Below are 8,082 nucleotides of genomic sequence, written 5' to 3' on the forward strand. Positions count from 1 at the left end.
GGGTGACGTTTAATATTAATGGATAAGAAAACAGGGAAGCAATGGTATTGTGTTGAAATAAATAAATTCAAAACATTTACTAAAAGTTTCAATCAGCTTTATATTAGACTATAACATCGTACTTATTGAAAAAGAAAATATCTATAATATAATCATTTTTCCAGATATATCTGTTATTTTAAAAACATCAAATATATCACAACCGACATATTCTATAAGGAAACAAACATCCATGACAATCTAAATTACAACAGCCATCACCTTGATTCCATTTAAAAAAACATTATCTACAATCATGCAAAAAATATAATTTTTTTACATTTGATTATGCCACTGAAAAGCTGTGTTTAGATGAAATATGGCTAAAAGATTGTTATTACCCCCGAAAAATTAATAGAAAAAAGCTATTCACAATGCAAAACTATAAGGACCAGCAACCCAAAAAAAATTCAAAAGAAATTTTTTCTTTAATTACAACATTTTATAGCAACCTATACTGCCACTAATTTTAAAAACCTTTACTGCAACTAATTTTAAAAATTCTTAAAAATTGACTATTTCAGTAAATTTTTATGGCCTTGTTTGTTAGTGTTACTTTCTAACAAATCACATAGTACTTTTAATTTTAAAGGGGCTTGATGATAAGAGTGTAGTTTTCTACTTGCTCCTGTCATTATTTAAAGTTTATTTTGTTATTCTAATATAATTACTTTGTGTTAGATCGTGAGATCAATAACACTTAAATGCAACTTGTAATTCAATGGAGGTTGCTGATAATCAATTAAAGCGAACAACAGTTAGCAATTGTTGTTCGCAAGGGCTTTACCTTTCGCTAAAAAAGCGTTGTTTAAACCACGAATTTGACTTTAATTTGATTTTTTTTTCAAATACTCCAACTGTGCATTAATTAAATTTCTAGTATGGCAAAACTAATAACATCTTATCCGTATAGATACCAAGGTCCAACTCTACCAACTGGCTTTTGATACTAAACTCTTTTCTCATTTTGAATCGATTAGATCTAATTTAAGATTGGATTTAAAAAAGCAACAAAAAAAAAAAACAACGAAAAAAGTTCTTTATAAATTTTATACTACTTTTTGTTACACTACATTTTTAATAAATTTCTTTGTTAAAGAATATAAATTTGGTTCTTAACATATCATAGCGGAATACACGTTTATGTTTGGCTTAAAGGTTTGTGCGCCACTTTTAAAATAACAGTAGTTATTAAACCATGAATAACCTCTGCAACCTAAATATCAAAAAATATATATTTTGAATAATTATCAAATGGTAGGCTCTTTTGTCAAACTCATGTTCCAACATTGAGCGTTCTTAGCGCACGCCAACTCGGATATTATGGTAATTTGGGATATATAAGTATAGGCGCAGCGTACATACATTGACTGACTTAAATTGAAATAGGCACAATGATTCTACATAAGTCAACAGAGACTTTAGATATTGCAAATAAAAGATGATAATTTTTAATGTTAAACGGACCTGAAGGATAGCGTTGGAATAGGAGTTAAACAATAGAGTTTACCTTGTCAAACATACATATCAAATTGGTAAAAGCTTAGTTTAAACTTGAAAAAACTTTAACTGACAAATTTTATTTATAAAATATAACTATGAGAATATTTTAGTAAACTTACCATTCATATTTCTGCAGTACTGTTGGCAATCATTTCGATTTTCAAAGTATTTCCTCCCAAGATCATTTTCAATGATATCATAAAAATCGTAAAATTTCCACCCCCACTTTGTGCACGGACTTTGTACATTCTTGTCATCCAAGTTAAAGTCGAATTTAAACTAAAAGAACAAAATTCCAAAGTTATAAATAAATGGAAAATTAAAAAATTAAAATGAAAGAAAAGTGAAAAAGGATTAAGAAAAAACTTTTTCAAAGAAAAAAAGAAATTCAAAGTCAAAATTCTTCATTTAATTTTGTAAAATTTAGAACTGGTTTATAATTCGTAAATATAAATAAGAATCATAGTGCAATTATAAATTATAAAAATATATATATAAAAAAAACAAACCCAGCAAACATTGTTTTAGTTGATTTTTGCTGTGGACCTATATAGGCATTTTGAATGGTTCATTGGAGTTTTGCTTATCGGTTACTTAGTGAACTATTAGTTTAGTTGCAGCCGCTATAAACGCCCACCAGATAACTTTCCGACATGTTAATGACGGCTAGTCGTAGGCTAGTTGCTTTTGACAAAAAAGCAAAACTAAACTGAACCGCTCAAAATGCGGTTGACACTAATGGTCCACTTAGTGAGCCATTAGTGTCAACCGCTGTGAGTAGCCAACTGATAACTTTCAAACATGTGGTATAGCGGGTAGTCATCGGCAAATCACTTTTGGCGGCTGCCACTAATTGTTCCACTTAGTGGAACCGATGAGCAAAACTACAGTGGACTGCTCAGTTCCATTGAAATTCCTCTATAGAACGTTTCCTGGATATGTACAATATAAAATATAATATTGTTAGTCGAGAAGCAAAAGACCACAATTTTTGTTTTTCGCACTAAATTTAAATTTTAGTTTAAGTTTTAAACTTGAATACCTAGATATTGAAAAACTTCCATTCATTTTGTTAAAAGTTAATCAAAAATTTATTAAAAATTTGTTTTAGTCGAAATCAGTGGATGTATGTCTACAGATTTTACTAAAATTAGTGGACGCGCATTCTTATGATTGATGAATTATGACAGAAAAACGTGACATGGCCAAGCTGACAATAATATACATTACATAGTAATAATAATAATAATAATAACAATAATAATAATAATAATAATAATAACAATAATAACATTAATAATAGTAGTAGTAACAATAATAATAGTAATAATAATAGTTATATAAATATACTTATACATACATGTATATATACATATATATATATATATATATATATATATATATATATATATATATATATATATATATATATATATATATATATATATATATATATATATATATATATATATATATATATATATATATGTACATATATGTATGTATAATATATGTATATATAATATATTCATATATAATATATTCATTTCACAAATTTATTTCACATTATAAATAACTAAGAGAAGTGAGAGAAAGTCTTGTTCCTCTTATAGTTTTTAATTTAAAAAACCTTATAACAGGATTAATGTCCTACACATAAAACATTTTAGACAACAAATGATTCAAAATAATAGCCTTCTTTAATAACTCAATATAAAGACATTGTGCTAAGTGCAAAAACTGAAGAACTTTTTTTACTTCTATTGATATATTTTATATAAGATATATTATTATTCAAATTTCCAGAAGAATATCAATGTAATAATTGATAATATTGGTAACACTATAATTTTTAAAAGTATGATTTTTTTTTTTATGAAAGCACCTTTTTTTATCTTAAAATATTAAGTCATTATTGTGACATAAATTTGAAAATCTTACAAAATGTTTTGATTTTTGTTACCTTACGATTTTCGTAACCAATACCAAAATTTCTTTCAGTTTCTAAGCCATTTTTTTCACTTTCGTCAAAAGCCTCAAATATGTAAATAGTTTTGGCCAAATCACTTCTCTTTGCAAAGTCCAAAATGTGTTGAGTGTATATTCTAGCATTTTCGATAGTTGTACCTGGTAAGTACAAAGAAAGGTTTTACTTAATAGACTGTATTTTTAAAGTTTTCTTTTCAATGAATAAAAATTTTAAGATACCTTTAGGTCCTCCATTTGATGGCCACCCTGTTTCTCCAACAATGATAGGCACTAAGTTTGCTCCAATTTTGTTAAGTGCGACACGACATCCAGATAGCATTGCTTCAAAGAGCGAATTTTCTTTTCCGAGCGCAAAGTTTAGAGAAATTTTCTTGTCGCCAGTATAAGCAAAATAGGTGTAAATATTTATGCTGAATACTGATCCAGTGTTTTTCATTATAGCAGTTACTTCTTTCATTGTTTCAATTATATCTGGATGAAATACTGTGTTGTCAATAGGATAAGTGTTGGTTAAAACAACAGCACTAAATGGGATTGTCACCTAAATGTATTGTTATTTGAATACAAACAGTTAACTATAAGATTTTAATGAATAATTTTAAATTACTTGCAAAATCTTTTGTTGTATCATCATCAGTTTTATACATTAAAAAGTTCGTTTTATAATTTACTTCAAAGTATTTTGTAGCGTACCAAGAAATTGGCACGAGAGTCGAAAACGAAAAATTAAAAATTAAAAAAAAAACCTTCATATGTTCTTGCAGTCCATTTTCATTAAGAAGTTTTACCATACTGTTAAAAGCACTAAGGAGATGCGGCATTGCTAGAGCACGATTTTCTTCATGAAATGGCTCGTTTCCAATAGCAACCTAAAGAGTTATGCAAAAAAAAAAGAAAAAAAAAAGAACTTACTAGAGCATAGATTAGCAGATTTAAAAGTATTATTGATTGTTTGTTTACATAAAACATAACCTCTCTTATTTATATATAAAATTACATATTTAATGTTTTATTTTTGTTATTAGGTAAAATTCTTGTTAAAGAGTAACGCAGAGAGCATATAACTAGGTAGTGCTCGCCTTCTTTGTTTTTATGTAAATATAAAAAATTATTTGGGATTTTATTAGCATAGTTAACACGATTCTTTAATCACAGCATTAAAGGCGTTAACTGTATTTGTTTGTATGTAATAACACAGAAAATTTTAAACACAGTATTAAAGGCATTAATTGTGTTCTGATAAATAAAATAAAAACTTTGGTGTAAAAGTGTTGCCACTTTTTCATATATATTTTGGTATAAAATTTTTGCCACAAGTATTACCTGAGAGTGCAAAGTACCCAGCAAACATTGTTGTAATGGATTTGCTGTGGACCTTTATAAGCATTTCAAGCGGTTCATTGGAATTTTGCTCATCAGTTATTTAGTGGACCATTAGTGGCATCCGCTATAAGTTACTAGCCGATAACTTTACAACATGTGATATAGTGGCTAGTCATCGCTTAGCCAAATTTGGCAGCTGCCACTAATGGTCTACTAAGTAGCCAATGAGTAAATGCTTATATAGGTCCACCGAAATTCCGCTATAGAATGTTCGCTTGGTTGCCTAAGGTACCCTGCAAACATGCTATAGCGGAATTTCATTAGATCTTTATAGGCATTTTGAGTAAATCGCTGTAGTTTTGCTCATCGGCTACTTAGTAAACCATTAGTAGCAGCAGCCAAAAGTGGCTAACCAATGACTAGCCACTATTAAAATGTCGGAAAATTATTGGCTTGCCATTTATAGTGGCTGCCACTGATGGAAGAAATTAAAGATTTTATACATAACTATAATTTAAAGCAAAAAAAAAAAGCGTTAAAAAAGTGTAATTAATTTTTCTAAGCGCAATTAATCTTTGCGTTCAGTAAAGAAAAAAAATATCCTATGCTCATTAGACTTGAAGTATCGCGACTAAGTTCTATGCTAAAAATTATACAAAACTACGACTAAATTCTATTCTGTATAATTATGGGTTTTTATACACATACGCAATTCTTGATCCTCATTCTTTTTTACTTCCTCGAATTTTGTTTATTTTAAGGAAACTTCAAAAATCAATTACCATTTTTTTAACTATTTAAATATTAAAGTTTACCAATTTTATTATTCCTTGATATCTTTTAAGCTCTTGAAGAACCCATTTTATGTATTTTTGGTCATTGTACATTTTCCATAAGTCGGAATTGGGAATAGCAACCGTAACTTCTACGTTATGCTAAATATTCATTAAAAATATATCTGAGTGTGTGTCTATCTATCTATCTATCTGCATTCATATATATATATATATATATATATATATATATATATATATATATATATATATATATATATATATATATATATATATATATATATATATATATATATATATATATATAAATATATATATAATGTTAGTGTATTTTACAAATAGAGTGCTCAATATTCTTAAAGAACAGAGCAATAATAAATTAGTAAAAAACACTTATCTAACTGTTATCTTCTACTTTAAGTTTCACCATTGCTGGATCATCAGGAAGAGTTCTTTTCCTGAGAGAACTCTTCCTGATGATCCAGCAATGGTGAAACTTAAAGTAGAAGATAACAGTTAGAAAAGTGTTTTTTACTAATTTATATATATATATATATATATATATATATATATATATATATATATATATATATATATATATATATATATATATATATATATAAGTATTTATATAAAAATATTATATATAATATAAATATATATACATATATAGCTATATATGTATATAATGTATATATGAAACATTTTACCTTTCCGTACACAGTTTCAACTTGATAAAGCCAATCAGAATTAATTGACCATGTTTTAATTTTACGAACACCTTGGCTTTTAAGAATTTTTAATGCATCCGGATAGGGTCGAGAACTTTTTCCAAATCCAAGTCCTAACCCAATGTCGGCTCCAAACAGTTCAGGTACTTCCCAACACAACATCAAAAGTGTTACTATGGTTTTGAACATTCTTCGCGATATAATGCCTAAAATAAAAGGTTTTTTTTCTGCAATATTAATAAATTAAAAAACATGTTTAAAGTATAGATTAACAAAATTATAAAATAAAATTCATAACAACTAAACACAATTCATAATTAATTCAAACTTTATAAAAGGAATTTTTGTTAAAAATAAATTAGTTTTTATTTTTACAAAAATTTTTTTTTATAAAGTTAGATAGCGAGTTTTACTATGTTTGTTTTAAATTTCCTTGTATTGTTATATATGTAACATATTTTAATATATAAACATTTACACAATTACAGCCTTTAAATTTAAAATAAGCAATGTTTTTAGACCACAGTACATGTTTAAATTAAAGGCCTTATATTACCAACAAATTCAAAATGTCGTTTTTATGAGTTTATTCCTATGAGAATTTTATTTTATCAACAAATTGAACTTAAAAAGCAATTCAAAAAAATTCTCAAAGGAGTCGTTTGTAAAAACGTAGCTGTGGCTTTCTTTTCTGAGTTAAAAAAGTATTTATTATTGACTATGTACGAATCAAGTATATAAAACTTTATAAAACTTGTTTGTTCAAAAAAACTTGTATTTTCGTACTGCAGTTCGTACTTGTATTTTCGTACTGCAGTTTTGATTCGGCTTTGCATCAGTTAAGAGTAGTCTTGACGTTTTGTGCAATTTAGTTTTCTGTTATAAAAAAAAAGTTTTTCTTGAATTAAAAGTTTTGGTTTGGGTTAGAAAACTTTGCATTTGAAACACACGTGGCGTTTCTCCCTAGACATAAAAGGTCTATAGGAATTTGTAAGATAAATAATAATAAATAAAAAGCTATTTGTTTCAATTTAATGGGTGTCAAACCCGTTGGTTTTTTTTGTTCCAAAATCCTAAAGAATTGTTTCGTAAGGATTGTTTACATCTTTAGCAGATTCTAGTAAACCTAGTTTTATACATTTTTTGCGTTCAAAGAAAAAATGTTATGATTTCTTAATGATGAAGTTCATTACAACAAAATTATTTTATTAAATGAACTAAGCTAAAAAAAGCTATTTTGATTTTGATGCAAGGTAACTTTAACCTTGAGACATTTATGTTAACTTTTATTTAACTAATTATATATATATATATTAATATATATATATAAATATATATATATATATATAAATATATATATATACACACACACACACACACACACACACACACACACACACACACACACACACACACACACACACACACACACACACAACTTATGCATAAATGCAGTTTTTTCACATTTAACATAAAGACGTTTCAAGAATTTTTTATAGTAATTGTTAGCATTCGATTTATGAAATGCTGTTTGTATAACAAAACTAATTATTTTTATCTCAAAATAGTTTTAACTTCATATATCGTAATAAATTTTTATTAATTAATTATCCTAAATATTTTAACTAGTATATTCAAACTATTTTTAAAATCAAAATTAACCTCAGTGTTAATATGTTTTTGAGTGAAGTTAAACAAATTTT

At 26.6% G+C, this 8,082-nt stretch overlaps 1 long non-coding RNA gene across 1 annotated transcript; it reads right to left on the reverse strand.

The window, feature by feature from the left end:
- Positions 1-1,075: 1,075 nt before the first annotated feature.
- Positions 1,076-6,959, reverse strand: LOC105843283 (uncharacterized). Its single transcript, XR_010636782.1, has 7 exons — positions 6,359-6,959; positions 5,670-5,789; positions 4,278-4,400; positions 3,751-4,072; positions 3,506-3,669; positions 1,662-1,821; positions 1,076-1,255 (listed from the first exon to the last, which is right to left on the reverse strand). It is a non-coding gene; the product is annotated as an uncharacterized LOC105843283 (long non-coding RNA).
- Between the last annotated feature and the right edge of the window lie 1,123 nt (positions 6,960-8,082).

Source organism: Hydra vulgaris, chromosome 02 (genome assembly GCF_038396675.1).
Source record: "Hydra vulgaris chromosome 02, alternate assembly HydraT2T_AEP".
In the NCBI taxonomy this organism is placed as follows: domain Eukaryota; kingdom Metazoa; phylum Cnidaria; class Hydrozoa; order Anthoathecata; family Hydridae; genus Hydra; species Hydra vulgaris.